The sequence below is a fragment of the Sciurus vulgaris genome, assembly GCF_902686455.1.
Source record: "Sciurus vulgaris genome assembly, chromosome: 7".
Lineage (NCBI taxonomy): Eukaryota > Metazoa > Chordata > Mammalia > Rodentia > Sciuridae > Sciurus > Sciurus vulgaris.
The window spans coordinates 87,707,978-87,728,707 of record NC_136467.1 but is presented as its reverse complement, the minus strand read 5'-3'; positions in this window follow the sequence as shown (position 1 = coordinate 87,728,707).

Below are 20,730 nucleotides of genomic sequence, written 5' to 3'. Positions count from 1 at the left end.
ATATATTCAGGAAAAATTGAGGAAATGTAAAAGTTATTAATTTTAGAGCATTTTCATCAAAATAATATTTAAAATAAATATTTTATGTATCAAATCATCTGAAGGAGACCCTGTGATTTTATTGACTGCTTCAATTCCCTCACAGTTTGTATACTCAATCTACCTTTGTCATAAACTCTACTTAGATCTTTTGGTTTCCTCCCACTTACCACTTTCTAACAAATAGCATAATTTACTTGATGTATTTATGGGGTTCTGTCTGTCTTCTCTTGCTAAAATATAAGTTCTATGTGAAGGAAGAATCGTCTCTTTTTTTTTCTTTAGTTAATATATTCCAAACCTTTAGAGTAATGTCTGGCATATCACACAAGTTCCTTAATTATTTTTAATAAAATGATTGGAACTTCACATATACTTCATTCAACTCACAGAAAGTAGTTCCATAAAGTTTAATTGCTCAAGGAGTAGCAATTATCAACTTCACCTAAATGTGACGTGATTTTCAAAAATGTCTGATATCACTTTTCCGTTGTAACATACTAATTATGTTGGTACTTAACTTAAAGGCAAGTATCTGAATTCTGAATTGGAATTCTAAAATGCTTAGCAAGAAGGCTGGTAGGAGGGGAGGGGTGGACGGACAAGGTTCAAAACTCTGTCCAGAGCTGGTGACTGGGATGGAATTAGGTGCTGCTACCTTGAGTACTGTTGGTTTTGCCCACAAGAGGTCCTGCCCTGAGAGCATTACATTCCTTAAAGGCAGTCCAGGGATGAAATCATTGAGGGGGAGAATAAAAATCTCATTGTTCTCAGAATTCAGAACATTTACACAAATGACACAATCCCAAATTTTAAAATCAAATTTTAAACTTGAAGAACAATACATAAAATAGAGAAAAACACTATGTTCTGCGTAGGCTTTAATCAATATTTTGAATTGTCTGTTTATTTACTGCCAGAGATTTTGACATCCTCCACTCTTTCCCTCTTCTAGGGCAATGTATTTTAGAAAGACTGACACATGAAAGGTACAGCTTCTCAGCTTCTTTTCTAGGTTGGGAAATGTGCTATTAGGAAAAGTAGTGGTGGCAAAATAGAATCAGAGTGATGCACAAATACAGGATAAGCTACATAATTCGTGGGGCTCACTGCAAAATGGAAAATGCAATGCCCTTTGTTAAAAAAAAGTTATTAAGAATCAAGATGATGACAGAGAGTGTTAGGCCAAGAACAGGGAGCGACCTATTCTGCCACATAGATCAGATGCCTGTGAAGCTGGCTCTGGCAGAAAGCTTCAACCTACACACTGACATCAGTTTGGGAGAGAGTACCTAAGGAAGGTGAGGACTTGGAAATTAATAAGGGTATTCCTCTCATTCACTTGTCCCTTGGAAAGCCTGTGTACCTCCAGGGAGATACGAACCCCAGATTGCAAACCTCAGGTTTTAACTAGTCTGAGGTCCCCCACCAACTAAATCAATTAGGTGAATTCTTGAATAATACCTTAAGAAGGTGCAAATTAGAAAATTTCTGAAATCAAAACTATTTTGAGAAAATAGGCTTTCAGTCATCATGTTACAATTACTTTCTGACATCAAAAATTTCAAAGATAGTTTACCTTTTCTTTTGAGTTATTCCTGTTGCCTGTATGGAAAAGCTATAACTTTGGGCAACCCAGCATACATTCCTTGCTTTGTCTCTGTGAAGTCTACAATACAAGAAGGCCAACTAAATCTTAGCAGATACCAAAGAAAATAGAAAAGTAATGGACCCCCTGTAGAAAGTCTATAAATGTGGTATATATGTAATTATGGTTTTAAAATTTATGACCATTATTAAAAACTTCCAGCATTGAGCATGGATTGATCAGGAATTCTGTGTTTGAAAAAATCCAAAATAAAAAATAAAACTGAAAAACAAAATAAAACTAGAATTATATGAGACTGAGATCATGACATTAAGATGTGAATCCAAATGGTCATTTTGACTGTGATCCAGGTTTGCGTAAAAAAAAAGGGGGGGTTAGCTAATTGCTGAAGAATTATCAGGCATCTTTCTGCAAGTTGAGCCCTCTGATGTATTAAAACATTGGCACTACTGACACTGGATTATTGCTGCTCTCTGGTCTCCAAGGCTGTAGTCTATGGAATTATTCTTCTTATAATGTTATTTTACAAAATGAGTATTCGAAAGTAATCCCTCAGAGTTTCTCAAAGTATAATTCTCTACATTCTACCTCTTTTGCATTAGATCCCTGGATGAGAGGTCTAGGAGCCATATTTCTAAAAAATAAAGATGCAGAAAGATGACCTATAATTCTTTAGCAAGTAGCTAACCCAGATGATTCTTGAGCACCTTCTAGTTGTCAGGCCTTTGATGTAACATGGGGTATGGAAAACTAAGTTCTAGGTACCAAAACTGACCCAGCTCCTGTTTTTGTAAATAAAACTTTATTGGAATACAGGAACTCCACTCACTTACTCATAGTTTACATTACAAGGGCAGAGCTAAGTGACTGCGACAGAAGCTGTGTCCTGCAGAGCCTACACTGTTGTGTATCTCCCATAATAGAAAAAGTTGATGAATGAGCCTCTGCCCTTTAAAGTAACCTTCAATTAATTAATCCCAGTAACTCCTTCATCAGCAGAAAGGATGGATTCTGAAACTCTGAAATGATTTCTACGTTTTATCCTTAGTAGACAAGTTGTGCTAAAGTGCATGTTTGTGATGCCTGGTGCTTTTGGTTTGGTGCAAAATATAGGACTTGGTGTGAAGATCTAGATTCAAGACACAATTCTGAGAGTAAGTTCTGTAATTCTCAAAAGATCAGGGTTAACTTCATAAAAATGCTGCTGCAAAAACTGAATTAGGTGATGTGTATTATAACACTTTGTAAAATAGAAGTTTCTACACATAAAAACTGTGTTGTCACTTATCCTTTAAGCCTTGTAAGCACAAAGGCTGATTCTATTCATCTGCATATTTATGAGAAAAGATCTTGCTGTATTTTCCCAAAATTGCTAATTACCCAATGCAATATCCAGTGTATTTGATATTTAATAAACATTTCCTGCCCAACTAATTGATAGTTGAACTGATGGACTGATAAATGAGTAAAAATGTAATCAACTCATGAAAATGTATTTAATAAATATAAAAATATTTTCTTTCCTTTGTGCCATTCTTGGCCATTTTAAAGAAATGATGCTTTTTTCTGGAAAATTTGCAGTACACTCATTTTTATTCCCATAATATTTGGGAAAATAAGTTTAGATATAGTTTCAGACATTATAATTTTTCTTGGCATTGTTGGTTATAACATTCATCATGTTGAATAGTATTTGTGCTATATCCATGTCAGAAGATCATTCATTGTTAGTCTCAGCATCTTCACTGTATTAAGAACAAAGTAGGTTTTCAATGATGTTTTTGATGCATTGGATCAAATAAAATGTACTTCTATGCTCCTCTGTCTTCTCTTCCTGTCATGAGGAGTCCACCTAATCCCTCTGCTATTTAAATTTGCCACCTAGGCCTCCATGAGGGGGCAAGGGTCAGAGGTAGGAATTGGAATTCATATTCACTGCTGCTAAAGCAGATCCGCACACAGGACATATGAGGTGTACCTAGGGGAGTGAGGTCAAATCAGGGAACAAGAATGAACCCATTTTTTGCCACATTCTGTACTTTACTATGTGATATCTGTTTAACATAAAAATTGTTTTTACCCCATTTAAGACCCATTTGAATTAACTGACTTTCTGGAAGAAAAAACATCTAGTATTTGAAAAATCCAATAATGTAGTTCCTCTGATTAAAACCCTTTCTTTGGTCCTGAGAACAACATCCAAACCCACTAGCAAGGCTGCAAAGCCTCTCTTTCTTGGCTTTCCTCTCTCTCCAAGTTCAAGTCACCAAGGACCTCCTGTAGGTCTGGAACCCACTATTTTCCCATATGCCCCTTTCCCTTGCTTACTTCTTCCTGCCCTTCAGAGTTCCATCAACTTCCAGTAGAAGACTTGGAAGGTAGCTGAGGTGAGAGCCAGAGAGTCAGAATGGAGACTGCAGAGCAAGATAATTAGTTACAGAAACTAAGATATCCCAAATTCCTCACATCCTGAGCATTATGACAACTATCTGTCAGATACTGACATCTCATCAATGCCTGCAGCAAACTAATAAACATGAGAAACGTTTGTTTAGGTGTGCTAGTTTCATTAGAAGACTTAACTAAGAGATCACTTCCCTCCTAAATTTATCCTTCACTTAAAATTATTTTTTTCTTAACTTCTTTGTTTCACATATAAAATACAATTAACCCAGACTAGTTAAAAAGCTGTTCATCAGAATCAAAATATAGATACTAAACATTAATTTGGTTTTCATAAATATTTTTTTTTTCAGATCTTAAAACCACTGAAACATGCCAAAAAAGGAAAAAAAAAAAAAAAAAAAAAGAAAGAAAGAAAGAAAGAAAGAAGACTCAGACGAAACCTTACGAGACTGTCTTGGTCCCTTCCACCCAGACCCGCTCCAGACACAAGTTCTTTCACTTCTAACTCTACTCCTGCTCACCCATGGGACCACTTCTCTTTTAATCTGCTTGCCATTTTCTCATTAAGATTTGGCAGTAAGGATGTGGTTTGCCCTGGATGCCACGGAAAAAGGCAAGACCACCATTTGGAAACCAAGCAGGAATGTGAAAAGAGAGGCCTAGGTTAAGCTCTGGTCACTCTAAGAGAACCCCTTTCAAATATTAGAAGGTCCCTTGCTGGGGAAAAAGTGGGGGAGGGATGAGCACATTGATATCCTCTAAACCTTAATGCCTACCAGAAGTTGATCTTGTAAATGATCTCCCTCCTTTACATAACAAATGGGTTAGAAAGAATTGTTTCTTGACAAGGTCATAATAACAATTTTTACCTGTTTATCATGGGTGCATGTATAAAACTTTCTAATAGGATACAAAGAGAAAGCACATTTTCTTTATAATTTCCATCTTCAGCACAGTATTAAAATTAGATTTTCATCCAAATTACCTTAATAATTTCCCTTAAAGAGAGTATTCATTTGCAACAACTTTCCCCTTAAAAACTCCCACCTTAAGAAACAAATCACCAGAGTAAGCCAAGTAAAGTAAAATAAAAGTAGAATACACTCTGCCTTGAAATCTCTTAGGGAAGATCAGGTTATTTCTCTCTCTGCTGCTCAAACATACAGACTTGCCCAAAGCTAAAAACACAGGATTACTTTTTATAGGAAAATATGGGAAAAAATTAAAGGAATGAAAATAAATTTACTGAGAGATTTATTTGTACAAACTACCAACTATAGACCAGAAGTATATACACTGATCAACCAGTAATGGGTGATCAAATACGGTTGTCAGGCCTTGTCTACATTGTTATGCAAGTATAAAAGCTTCTTCTTCTTTTTTTTTTTTTTTTTTCTTTTTCTATAGTTAACACACAACATTCTGTAATCCTTTCAAGTCAAAAGAATTTTCTCCTGTTATATCTCTTTTGAGTCCTATAGGGTCAAAAGCAGAAGCTCCTATTAAGATAAAGTTTTATTAAAAATTTTTAGTATTCTATTGTGATTTTATTTTTTATATTTTCCTATCATAGCTTGTGGCGGGCGGAACCTGGGGCCAGGGTTACCACACTTGCATCCAAAGATGGCGACTGGCAGAGAGCAAATGGCATTCTGATTATGCATGGAGAGAGGCAGAATGCGTTTACAATTGGCTGTATTATAATCAGTTCAGCTGCCTAGCACGTGGACAGATATACTTTGCATGTATGCTCCAGAGAGTGACTGCTTGACCTTTAACAGGATTGGATGGACATATCTGGTTACAATTGCTTATGCATGAGACTGCTTATATATTGAGGGTGTTATTTGAATAAAGAGGAAGCTGCTTGATGAACTTTTGAAGTACATGTCTTCTGTCCCGCTGATCGGGCCCTAAGCACGAGAAGCGGCGGTTTTAGGTAAGCGAAAAGAGCAAGAAGCCTCGCCGAACTGCTTGGAGCAAGCCAGGCAAAGGGGCTGAGGTTTTCCCATGTAACTGGAGCTGCTTGAAGCAGCCCGTTGGCAAACAGCAGCGGCTTGCGGTAATAGCTTAGTTTCATTTTACTTTTGAAAATTAATCTATTAACCAAATTGTTATTTACTCGACACTTTTTATGGTTCTGAAGTAAAAATGTACAAAGCACAGTTTTATCTAAAGGCTGTGTTTTTTAGGTATAATTTAGATTTGGGGAAGCCCATATGATGAATAGAACAAAGAAATAATCTGATCATCCCTGGGAGGTTTCAAGGCAGAGTATATTTTAGTTCCCTTTTTTATATATTCTGTATTCTATTTGGGTAAAGAATAAAAGCTAAACTACACTTTAAAACTATAACACATTTCAATAAAAGTTTATTGAAGGCCAAACACTGAAAGCATCACAGATATGCTAATTCATCAAGTGAGTCACTGAAGAAGGGGCACAAGATGTGCAATGCACTTATTTGATAGCTACAATTAGTTGCCAACAGCTATAAATTTGAAAATTTCACATTAAGATTGCAAAATTCTTGTAAAAACCAGGACTCTTGGTGACATTGGGCTCACATTCCCATATGGCACACTTGAGTGATTGGAGGGGAGGCAGCTTCATTCAGAGGACAGGAGCCCAGCCCGGATCTGCCATTATGGTGTTGACCTCCATATGCAGTTATGTTTGCAACCTCTGCCTTCCACTAATCACTGCTGTTGATGTTTGGAAGGGAGACACCACAGGCTTAGGTTCTAAGGTCCTAAAGAAACAGGAAGCAAGCCATTGGGTTTCAGGGCATAGGCAACAGGATGGAATAAGCATAAGCACCAAGACAAGAAACCAGGAGGTGCGTTTAATGAGAATTGTGGAAATCCAGTTTGTTCTCTTCTAGCATTATGTGTAGCACTTGAAGGATCTTGAAGAGGATCTTGAAGAGGATAGAGACATTGACATTCCCTTTTATCTACTCCAGCCTGTCCCTAATTGTCACAATCTGACTGCTTCCTAGTCAGGACTTGCTTTCCTTGTGATCTGATTAACTACAAAAGGGGTATCCTTGGCGCATTCCCTTCCTGTCATGACCCATCCACAATAGACATGACCTTCCTGATACGGTCTATGACTAGTGGTCAGAGCCACTAATTGAGTAATGTGCACAGCTTCTATAAGGGACAAATAAAATAATGATATATTTTCATGTGTCTACTCTCATAAATGCTTCTGATAAATAGTTATCAAACACTGTTGTTCCAAAATCGAAGAAGTGTGTTTCTGGATTGCACTAAAGTTGAGAATACTCTAGGTCAAATATCTATCTTTTTGTTTGTTTGACGAATGTGTTGGGATGATGGAACACAGAAAATGGAATACATAATAGGATAATTTTAAATAACCTGTTTGCACATTTTAGGTTTATTTTGTTAACTTAAAATATCAATTTTCCTTGAAACTAAAGGATTAATAAGAAAAGCAAAGCAGAATACAAAGGGACTACCCTTCTGTATGAAGAAGTCCTTGTAGACCAGAACATGTAAAAACATGAAAAAGTACCTATAAAGTCACCGATCACTATTAATTTTCCAAAATTCTGAATGATGTCAGTCAATAAAAATGAATTGCTTCACTTTCAAGGTAATTCGCTTGCCATGTGTAATTGCAGTGAGTATAATGTCTTACTAATTGACATTAGTCTTTGCGGAAAAAAGTTCAGTGTGCACTTTGGAATGTCCTGCATCTCCTCCCTTTGAAACTTCATCTGGTCCCAATTACCATCTGCTCCTAATTTGATTCAGTGGCAGAGAACAAGCTGGGCTTCTGTACTCAAACTGAAGCAGGCCTACTTGGGTAGGCCCGATTCTTGTGTTGTTCTTTATATATCAACCAAAGTTTATAGAAAACTTTATATAGACCTAACAACTTTATGAAGTTCTATTAAAAATGCATAGAACTGAATATAAGTAATCCATTTTTGACCTCTTAGTGAGTTGTTAAGTTCACTTGAAGCTTTTATGTGGCTTTTTAGCCAGTTAAATAAACATGAGTTTCTGCTATAACTCATATTTTACATGATATTATTTAACTCTATCTCTCCACTTCAGAATTATTATTGTAAAGCCACCACATTTGCTCATTCTGAATAGACTGCATATGTATTTCCTAGGGTCCCTTGAGCTCTAATGTGCACTAGCCTATTCGGTTCAGTTTATCTGTATAAAAATTGCTACTACACCAGGCATCGCACAGTGAATATGACTGCAGCAAACTGTGTTCCTTGAATTTTCAGACTTTTGGAGAAGAGAGACGCTAACTGTGAAGGCCTAAAAGCCAAATAATCTTCATGGTTTAAACAGGTTATTTTTTTCTTTTCATTTCTTTTCTTTCCTCTTCTCTCTTCTCTTCCTTTCCCCTCCCTCCCTTCCTTTCTCTTCCTTTCCCTTCCCTTCCTTCCTCCCCCCTTCTCTTCCTTCCTTCCTTTCTTCTCTGTGCTGCTGTCCTGTACCCAGTGTCCTTGGGTGCTGGTCAAAACAGAACTGGGTGTGATCAGCTCTGGCTCCATTCACCACAGACATCTAGATGTGGCATGTGGATGCTCCCTAGGCAAACACTCTGGTTCCCAGTGTTGTTTTTCCATCCCAACAAAAAAGCCATCCATCCATCCAAGGCAGGGTTGGCAACCCATGGCCTGTGGGTCAAATGTGTTTTTATATGGTCTGTGAGCTAAGAATGATGGCTTTTACATTTTTTAAATGTTCAGAATAAATCAAAAGAAGAAAAATTTTAACACATGAAATTGTATGGGAAATCAAACTTCAGCATCCATACATAAATTTATATTAGAATACAGCCATTTTACTCATTTATGTATTATCCAAGCCTGCTTTCATGCTGTAGTGACAGAATTGAGTAATTACAGAACAGACTGTTTGACCTGAAAAGCTGAAAACATTTATTATCTGACTCTTTAGACAAAAATTTGCAAAACTCCTGTTTAAGGTGCCATATTACCATTTTTTTCTGATTTTCCCATCCATCTATTCACCCATATAATGGAAACCATCAAAGATATTCCTCTGCTCTTCTAGTTCTTGAATCTTTTCTCCAATAAGTGTATGGCAACCTCCCCTAACAAAACAATTATAACTCCTTATTCCAACTAGGGAAGGGATAGGCCTCAAGGAAGACAGAAATATACCACCCTTGTGAACTTGACTTGGGTTCTCTAAGTCTCATCTACTTAGGGTGACTTCATTCTAAGGACAAAAACTGCATTCATTCAACTTGTTTTTCCATGCCACTATTTTTTGTAGGCAAATTCTATAACATAATTTAGTAAGATATTTTGATTCTTTAATATTCTAAAATCATCAGGAATTAAATTACATATTTTTAAATGACTTTGGCTCCCTATCTTAATTTATAACATTCTTCTCCTCTAAAATTTCTATAATCTAAGTATTCCTAGAGAGTTGATATAATTGCCAAATGACAAATTTTCACTACCATAGCTTATTATAGTATTAACTAAGTTATTTAGTTATATGTGCTTTCTAAACTCCTCAACATATGACATTGATAACTGAGCCAAGGGAGTGAATTAAATATAATCCATAATTAATCCATAATCAAAAATCCATAATTTATAATTCATTTCTTTATCTTCCCTATTTATATAACAAGCATGGTCGATCATCTAGTATTTTCCATTTTGGTATTTTTCTTACACAGAAAACCACTGGCAATATTTTTCTCATAACATAGTTTCACATGTTATTAAAATGCTGACTTTTAAAATATAATGAAAATTTCATTTGAGTCTCTTAATCCCAGATAATATTACAGCAATTTAAATGCTTTTAAACCATTTTATTAGATATTTAATTCTGAAAAATAATGTTTGATCATGAAGTAATACACTTTGGGGCCAAGATAAAATGATTATGTTTAACCTAATTCTTTGAAGAATTTCCAAATTCTTTCATTACCTTTCAAAGACACTTATCCAATTGTTATTCTGGAGTACAAAAATATATTTAAATAATATATGTAAGCAACAGGCATCTAAAACTTGGCTGATGTGGAAAGGAAAAAAGAGCTATAAAATTGTTTTTCAAAAGATTAAAAAAGTAGAGTCACAGGCCTTGCTGTCTTTTACAGTGTAGACACTTATGCAGGGGCAGGGATAGGCTCGCTGAAATTGAAGTAGAAGTTCTGACTCAAACTGAAGGTAGTGATAGTCATGCAACCTTAGGCAAGTTGTTTAACCTTTCTGACGTGAGTTTAAGTGTAGAATGGGTATAATTAGATTATATGTTTGGAAAATATATAAAATGTGGATTAAGTCATTTACAATACAGAAAATTTCTGACTCACCTGACAGAGTAAGCAATAAATTTTACACCATCTCTTTCGCTTTACACTGTCCTCTCTTCTATTTCTTCTTCTTTATGGTTTACCATTCTCTTTTTCATTTCATTCTTCCTTGTTTACTATTTCTATTAACTATCAGGTACTATTAGTTTCCCTGAAAGACTCAGTGTGTAATTTAGAATTAAAAACAAAACAAAAAATGGAAACATGCCAAACCTCTGTTTCATCCTCTGAAAATTCCTTTCATAAGTGGACTGTGTTTATCCTTAAAATGAAAAAATACTAGGACTGTTAGGAGGAAAGATTCTTCTGTCTCAGTAGTGAACTTTCTGCATTGTGGGCCATTTGCACTTAGCTCTGCATAACTAAAGGGGGTTTTCTATGGTGTAATTAGAATGAGGGGATATGCGTGAAAATCAATTTCTGAAATATTTGAAGGACAAGAAAGTCCTACATATAACCAACTTATCAAGCATTTCATCTGGAAACTCATTTCAACTCAGAAAAAGGCACTGATAAGACGATGGTCATATGAAAATAATAATGGGTGATGCTTTATAGAGCATAAGCATCATAAGTTACATAACTGTACCCAAGACGAAGAAGACAAGAGGAACTGGTTGACACAGAGGACTAAGAATCACAAACTGTCCGCTCACAGAAGGGTGGTTGGGATTGATACTATTACTCCTACTTGAAAAAACTGCAAACATAGGTCTAATTTCTGACAAGCATCTTAGAAAACCACTTACAATGTGCTCACCAACAGAGCACTGTGATCTGTACTTGTGCCAAGTAGTTTGAGATTGTAGTGGGCAGTGAAAACAGCAGTCCAGCCATGCTCTGACACAGTTGACCTCTTCTCTTGAGCAGGATTGATGCTGGCATGTCACAGAGGAGGACACTGAAACCCAAGGGTTCATTTGCTTTTCCCAGAGGTTGTGGTTAATCAGCATCTAAACCTGGATCTCAGGGATCTTTTTGTGCTAGGCCTGGGACTAGGCCAAGAGGATATACGGCACAGTGCTTTTGACCATCTTGACCAGAACCACAAAATACAGGAAATTTCTCAGAAATGGATGTTCTCTACTGATTTCCAAACCTTAGGTATGTCCTCTTAGGTAAGTGTTAGGAAAAATACGATGCCTCTGAAAGAAGCTTCCAAGCCACAGAAACTGCATAGAACTGAGACGGTGTTTGACCTTATGCCCACTTACTCCATGAAATATTATAGTTACTTAACTTCTTTAATCTGAAGCTTTGAAGAAGAATGCATTTTCATTATGTCCTATTTCTAAGGAACTTCAATATATAATTTCTCTAGGGTAGAAAAAAATAAACATCAAAAGATCAGTTAGTTTCTTGAGATTTTTATATCATACCAGATAAGTGATAACACTTCCCAATTCCAGTATTAAACTTTTATTTAACTGGTTCTTAACCTACCCAACATTAACTTCCTAAGGCAAGACACTGAATCTAAATATATTTGATTCATAGCTCTAAGTGCAGTTTGATTGAATAGGCATTTATTCAACGTCTGCGATATACCATACACATTCTAAGTACTATGAATAATGCATTAAGTGCTCTCAAAATCCTGTAGTGTAGTGGAAGAAACAAATGCCTAATTCAACATTATGTAGTATGAGTTAATTGAGAAGCATCAGGGGTAATGGAGAGATACTCAGTGTACTCATTAGAAGGTCTGTAGCTTCTCCCTGTTTTACAGAATCCCTCTATAGAAACAGCTACTCTACTAGTAAGTTATTGCAGGAAGAAGTTTTTTTCAGGGTATATGGGGCAAAGTAGGAGCTACCTTAAATAAACCCATAAAATATGACATTGCTAATGTATATATTTTATAGCACATAGTAAAAATGTGGAAAGGGCAAAATGAGACTAAGAGGAAGGTCAGGGCTAAGTCATAGATGGACTATCTTATGCCTCAGTAATTTGATTCTATGGGCAATACAACAAAAAAAGAGGTACATGGTCAAAACTTCACTTGAAATTAATTTCCTAGGTTATTTCATGGAGGATGGTTGTAAAGGAGACAAAACTATAGATAAGGAGACAAGGTAGGAGGCTGTTAAACAACCTGGACAAGAGATGGTACATTCTGATTTAGGGTAATGACAGGAGATAGAAAAAAATAATATATGAGAACTATCTAGAAATTGCAATTCCTGGTTTAAATTTAATGATTTATTTGATATTGTTGAGGAGGAGGGGAAGTCTAGGGCATGCTTCTGACTAGAGGAGAAGTTGGAATAGATGACCTATCGGCAAAAAATAATAGAGGAGTGCAAATGAAACTATATCAAGATTTCATCTGACCCCAGTTAGAATGGCAATTATAAAGAATATAAATAACAAATGTTGGTCAGAATGTGGGAAGAAAGGAACATTTATTTATTGTTGGTGAACCTGGAAATTAATACAATCACTTTGGAAAGCAGTAAGGCAATTCCTCAAAAGACCAGGAATGGCCCCACTATATGACCCCACTATTCATTCCTCTGTATTTACCCAAAAGAACTAAACTTAGCATGCTATAGTGATAGGTGCATATTGTTTACAGCAGCACAATTTATAATAGCCCAGTTATAGAAACAGTCTAGGTGTCCATCGACCAATGAATGAATAAAGAAAATGTGGTATACGCACGCAATGGTGTTTTACTCAGTCTTAAAGAAGAATGAATTTATGGTATTTTGAGGGTTAATGGATGAAATTAGAGAATATCATGCTAAGCAAAATAAGCCAGATTCAGAAAACCAAGGGTCACATGTTTTCTATCATATGTGGAAGCTAGAGAGCAAAAAGGGATAAAAAAGGGATCTCATGAAAATAGAAGAGAGAACAGTAGAGTAGAGGAGAAGGGAAGATATCAGAGAATGAAATGGAATAAATAAAGTCATGTGCATGTATGAATATGTCACAGTGAACCACGATATTATATATAATTATAATGCAATAATAAAAGACATACTAAAATTAATAAAAGAAGAGAAGAAGGTTTGAAGATACATAAATAAAAACAGGAAAGAAATTTGTCAAAGTTGTACTTGTCTAGTAGTCAATAGTCATATTTTGAAATATTTCTTTTTTATTATTCATACATTTTGTATGTAATTAAGTTCACATTACATTTTAAAATATACCTCCTATACTTTATTTGACAACATTATTTCCTTATATAGCATTATTTTAGAACATTAAAAATTCCTTTAAAACATACAAACAGAGAAACAACATGTATCCCATTTGTTTACAATTTAAAAAAAGGGTAATGGAAAAAAAAATACTTTCCAATGAATGCTTAATATTATTATTGGTGGATTTACCATGATTTTCTTAATGCTATGCACCTATGTAATGAAACATTTCTAGAAATCATAGAGAACTCCTTGCAAAGTGGTAACTATAAATCTGTATAAGATTACTATATTGGATGTTTTCTAAAGATTTGGTGAGTCTTTTATTAAAATATGCAACCAGAAATTAGATTGAAATTTTTTAGGAACAAGTAAATCACAGATGTCGAATATAACATCTTGAAATAAAAATGTAAAAAATCTTCCTATGTTTTTACTTAAAAGATCAAAATTTGTCACTTATACTGACAGTATAAAAACATTGTGTTCTGGATAGACAATCACATTGGAACTAAAAGAGATACATATTCATGAATAAAAACAGTGAGATTTAACCTGTTTTTTCCTTTCCTTTTTTTTTTTTTTTTTTTCCCTCTTTCTCTGAAGGTAATGGTTCAGAGGAACAAAATCAGCAGATAAAATTTTCATTTCACTAGAACTGGCCTTCTTTAAGCAAATCCACATTGTCAATCACATGGATAAAATAAAAGCCAGGCTGCCGAGTGTTTTTAAAAGTAGGCAATAAATGAAATACAAGAAGTGAATATGACTGAGTATTTATAATTCTCACTCCTTGGTTGGCAGAGTCAAAAATTATTAAATATGCAGACTTAATATTTCCATTATTGTCGGGTTCTTCTCTCTCTCTCTCTCTCTCTCTTTTTTTTTTTTTTTTTCCATCTTCTCAACAGGGAATTTCAGTATACGTTTTTGCCCTTTGGCTTCATCTTTTGAAAGCTCATGAAAAATGATACGTAGGTGGTTTACACTCAATGCCAGAATCAACACTCTTTCTGTTCCGAAAAGCTGAGGACTTGAAAACGGTTCTTCTTCTCATAAGGATTTACTCAAGTATTTATATATCCTGTAATAATTGGCATCAGTAATATTATTCCTTCTTATTTTTGGATATTTTTACTTAAAATAATATGCTTCACAACCAAAGGAGCAAACTACCTCTAAAGGAATGAATACAACTTTATTTTCAATTATTTTTCTTCATGTCACTGTGGAAGTTGCATTTAAATATATTTCATGCATATATCCTATTTTCCACAAGTGTGAATCCTATTTTCCACAAGTGTGAATCCTAGAAATTCAAGGAAAACATTATGATGTGCACTCCTTTACTGACAGAAGAAGATCCAATTCTAACAAAGAACAATCTTCACATAAAAATGTTGGTTCGTTGTAAGTTTGGATTTAGTAGATTTTTAGGAAAAAATCATCTGTTACAAGTAGATATGTCAGGTAATGTTTATGTAAAATGGAGAGAAATAAAGAGAAATCCTAGCTGCTCAATGACTTACAAATAGAGCTGTGTTGCAGAGTATATAAGGTTTCTGTGTTTCAGTTCATTTCCAGAGATTTTATGACCAACATATTTCTACAGAAATATCCTTCTTCTTAGGTTTCAAAAGCAAAAAACACTAAGATGCTCGATAAATCATTTTTGTTAAACAATGTTTTCTGAGCACCAAATTAGTTCACATGAAATAATAAAAATATAAATGCATTCATGGAAGAAACAACACAAAACATGTGAAATGGCACTGTCATAGGAAATTTTAATATAAAACATTCTGCAGAATCAGAGCAGAGCATACGTGACACAGAAAAAAATTTATAAAAGTACACTTCTGTTACAGGTTAGCAATAGGGAACCAAAGCAAGTAATTTCTTCAACACCTGTGAATAAAATATCTTAAGAAGATAAAATATTCAGTATTCTACAAAATAAAATATGAGGTTTGCACAAATTGGGTTGTTGTGTTTCATTAGATCATGTATTGTTGACATGCATGGTTGATCCTTAAAACCTGAAAAGATGTATTAACAATCCACATGGGTATAACCCTACCAGTGTAAAGGAAATACTACAAGTCGCAGAACTATTTAGGAAGTGGGCGACATTATGGGAAGTTAAAAGTTGGTTGAGTCCAGTATAAGGAAATTCTCTGATGCTTTCTGGTTACCTAGTGATATTAATATTTAAAAATATAAACATTAAATGTATATTATTGCTTTAGCCTCTTTTGTCATGTATGAATCTGTGAAAAAAAAAGTCATAGTATTTACAACATTGTACATGACTTCCCCACTGTGGCAAAATCACATTGAAAACTGTGTAAGGAGAATTTTAGTTTCTTGCTTGATTAAATTAGCTTCCAATTCATACAAAAATCCCCACCATACCCTACTTATCTGCAGGGAATATGTCCTCAGGCTCTCAGTAAATGCTTGAAAACATGGGTAATACTGAACTGTTTATATGCAAATTTAGTTCCTTATCCAGCTAAATGAAACGCTTACCACACACCATGGTTGCAATTTTTTTCTTCTTTTATGGTACTGGATATTTAACATAGGGGTGCTCTACCACTGCACTACACCTTCAGCCCTTTCTTTTTGTTTGTTCTAATTAGTTGTATGTGACAGTAGAGTGCATTTGACACATCATATATAAATGGAGTATAATTTCTCATTCTTCTGGTTGTACATGATGCAGAATCACACTGGTTGTGTACATTGGGTAATAATGTCAGATTTATTCTACTATTCTTCCTACCACCATACCCCTCCCTCTCCCTTCACTCCCCTCTACCTACTTCAAAGTAACTCTATTCTTCCCTATACACTTATTGTGAATTAGCATCTGCATATCAGAGAAAACATTTGGACTTTGGTTTTGGGGGGATTGGCTTATTCTGGTTAGCATGATATTCTCCAGTTCCATCCACTTACCAGAAAATGTCATGATTTTATTCTTCTTTAAGGCTGAGTAATATTCCATTGTATCTATCACATTTTCTTTATCCATTCATGTGTTGAAGGACACTTAAGTTGGTTCCGTAGTTGAGCTACTGTGACTTGAGCTGCTATAAACATTGATGTGGCTGCATCATTGTAGTATGCTGATTCTAAATCCTTTGGGTATAAACTGAAGAGTTGGATAGTCCCTTTTTGTATTTATTTTGAGACAGGGTCTTGCTAACTTGCCTAGGATGGTTGGAAACTTGATCATCCTGCCTCAGACTCCCAAAGTGCTGGCTTTACAGGTGTGTGCCACCACATCCAGTTTGTGGTCATAACTTTGAAGTTTGAGGTGTGACAGCAAAATTAGCACACATTGTCTTTTCCTTCCTCACAACTTCACAAATAGGAGATTTGTTCTTACTATAGACTTTAGCAATCTTGGCATACATATTTTTTCTCTTATTATATAGAAAACAGTCAGGCACAGTGGTGCACACCTGTAATCCCAGCAACGTGGGAGACCAAGGCAGGAGGATTGCAAGTCCAAGGCCAGCCTCAGCAATGTAGCAAGATCTATCTCAAAATAAAAGATAAGGCTTGGGGATGTAGGTCAGTGGTAAAGAGCCCCTGGGTTCATTTTTTGTTCCTACAAAAAGAGAGCTTACATCTTTTCACTTAAAGAAGCGTTTTCTGGCTTCTCGTTGGCATACCCCAGTTACCAGCATGGCTCCTCTAGTACTTTGGGGCCATTATTAAACAAAACAAGGGTTACTTGAACGGGAGCACAGAGATACCTGTGATCTGCTGACCAGGGTGGCTACTAAGTGAAAGACAGGCATGCAACATATAGAGTGTGGATATACTGGACAAAGGGATGAGTCACATCCAGAGTCAGACTGCATCATGCTATTCAGTTTGACATGTAATTTAAAACTTATGGGTTGTATATTTCTGGAATTTTCCATTAAATATTTTCAGATTCTGGTTGACTGCTGGTAACTGAAACAGTGGAAAGTAAAACCACAAACAAGGAGTGACTACTGTACCTTAAAATGCTTTGTTCTTTTCAGGAATAAGGCATACATCCTCTTTTCAGTCCCGATTATGTAAGCACCATATTGAAGACATATTTATTAAAGAAAAATAGTTACATTTTGAAAGTCCTGGCAGATCTAAAATTTATGCTGGACCACAAATGTCAAAACATCTAGTGTTCCCTGAAGGAGTAATGAAATGTGTGCACAGGCCCTGTGATGGCATATTTGACTTTATACAGCATGAAAGTGTGAGGGTTGACTTTCAGCACTAAGTCTGATATAAACAGGATTCTTTTTGGCCTGAGGGTCCTGGAAAATCGCCTCAGCACCCCTCGGGCTATCATCCACAGTAGTGTTATCAGTAAGAGCAACAGTGCTCTGCTCTCTCCGGCGGCTGGTCCTGCCTATGAAGCTACTATGCTCAGAAATACATTTTCAATTATTTTCTTTCCAGAAAAGTGAAGTGCCCTTCAGTCAAACAAAAGAGAAGTCACAACCTGAGGCACAAATCTGAAAATGGCCAATTGAATTAGTAAGCTTTCTGTACCTGTGAGTAGAAATATTATGACAAGGAACTACAGAGCATTTGAACCTGACCCTTAAAAGTAAAATTGCTTGTATTTGTAAGCAGAGACCTATTACCAAAAGGGCTTTTGAGTAGCAAGATTGTGTAAAACTTTTGAGAAAAGGAAATAAGAAACTGGCATGGGGTTTGAAACATGCTAATCTCTGTTACTATTATAAAGGTAACTATTGCATATGGGGAAAATTCAAATGGAAGGATGCAAAGTCTCTCCCTGCATACTGCTCCAATCCCATCTTTCATTTTCTAGGGTTGATATTAGAACATTCATTTTTAATCACTGGATCATACTTTGTGCATCATTTGTATATCATTTAGTATTTTGAACAGTTTTCCACATGTACCCAAATTGCCACATTTTTATATATATACCTATTTTATTCTTTCAAATTTAGCTCTTAATACTCTTATCTACTACAAGGTTCAGTCACAGTTAATTTCCAGTTCCAAGTTAATAAACATTAGGGTTGTTCCCAGATCTTTTTTAAAAAAGCAATTACAAATAATGTTGAAAGGAACGTCTCTGCATGTATTTTTGTGTTATTATCTTAGAATATATGTAGAATAAATTGCTAGAATTAAATAGATGAATCAAAGGAATTTACTTCAGGCACATCTGCCTTTAAGTTGACAGAAAATTTAAAGTCGGTTATTCTTAAGTCTCCTATTAAGAGATTTATTCTACTAAGGTAGAATAAAATTTCTTCTAGGATCTTACAAAGTATCAAGGTTTTGGAAGGAGGAAACGTCTTGTTGATCATCTCTGCTCCTTAAAGGCTCCCAGACCACTTATTGTTTAATACTAATCCCTAAACTGCCATTTTCCTCAGAGATTTTGCTACATCTTAGACCATGCCAGAGCAGAGTGCAGATCCCTCATGTTGGAAATCATATATCTCTCCCTCTTCCCCACTATTTTGGTACAGAAGGGGAATTCTTATTTTCTTGCTTAAAGTAAAACTTGATGCCCACCATGAAATGTTTAACCTAATCTATTCAATGATTTAAAAAAAAGAGGATCGGTTTTTAAAATCTTTGAGAATAATGACTTATGAATTCTAATAGCTTGGGACTGAGTCAGGGAGAAATGGATATAGAGAACATAATAAATACAGAGGCAATTGACAACATTTCCCATTTCTTCCATGCTTTATAGAAACTTAGCACAAAAATATCATTCTTTTTCTCAAGGAACTTCTTGTTAAAACCATCTGAACCTCAAGTCTTTTTCAGAAAATGTGAATACACCATTAACGATGTCAGGAATGAGAACGTACGTTTAATTTGAATAGCCACTGCTATGTTGCATTCCACCGATGTTCTCCATTTCTTTGTAAAACTGGTCAACAACATATTTTTAATCTTGCTAATCTGATTTTAAAAAATACTTATTCATTCTCTTAATTTGAATTTCTCTAATTAACTCAAGCTGAGTCTTTTTTATTTATTGAAAGACTATATTTCTTTTTCTGTGGTTGCCCAGAAATGATTTTTTAAAAAGATATCAGATATTCATCTGTGGTACATATGTGATTAAAAAGCTACAGCTGAGAAGAAAAGCACTTTCAACACCAAAATGGAAATATCGTCCTCTTTGCTTTGTACAAATATCCAAGCATAATTAAGCCAATTTCAGGGAGTTCCCTCTGAAAGTTACCAAGACATGTACTGTGAATCTCCAAAATTGCTTAAACTACTCAAAAGGGAACCCTCTATTCATTGCAAATTTCTCCGCTATTTATGATCCCACCAGGATGAAATTATGGCCTATGTCATTTGTTTTCATTTATTCATTAACTTTTAGTTACTGATACCTCATTACTACAAAACCTTCAAAATAGGAGATTGAAAGTCATAAACCAAATAAAACAAAATAAGTTAATGAATTAGACATGCTCATTCCTCTACAGGTATGTGTACTGTTTTTGCAAACAACAGGGTAAGACAAGTTATGGATCTTATTTAATCACTAGGGAGTTTGGACTTCACTCAGGACAGTAGAAAGTGTCTGCATATCTGTTATAATTGACAATATTTAAAAAGGGAAAGGACAAGGGGTAGAAAAACTAATTAGGAAGCTATTATCTTTTACAGGCAACAGATGGGAAAGATCAAGACTCCCACCTTAGCAATGGGAATGGAAACATGGGAGCTACCAGTGGGGCTGCTGAAAGGATGCACAATTACCAGAGGCAGAAACCTGGTGGCACAGAGTTACCAGTGTCAGGGAAGGGTAAAGCTTAAGAAGGAGGGGCCACCAGGAGCGTGAGGTGCTGCAGAGTAACTTACCATAACCCATTTTATTCATCTGACTAGAAATACAGCTTGTCATTACGATCTTCAATTACATTGAACTATTGCTGTATCCCAGAGACCGTCCGATGTGTGTTGATAAAATGGTGCTAAAATTTTATAAGGTCCTTACTCCTGTGTAGCTTAAAACTTACCCAGAGAGTGCATCGGATTAGAAACAAAAACAGCATTTCCAGCTTGCTTTGGAAGAACTACACCACATCAGGTTAGATCACGTGATTTAGGTAAAACTAACCCACTGCTGG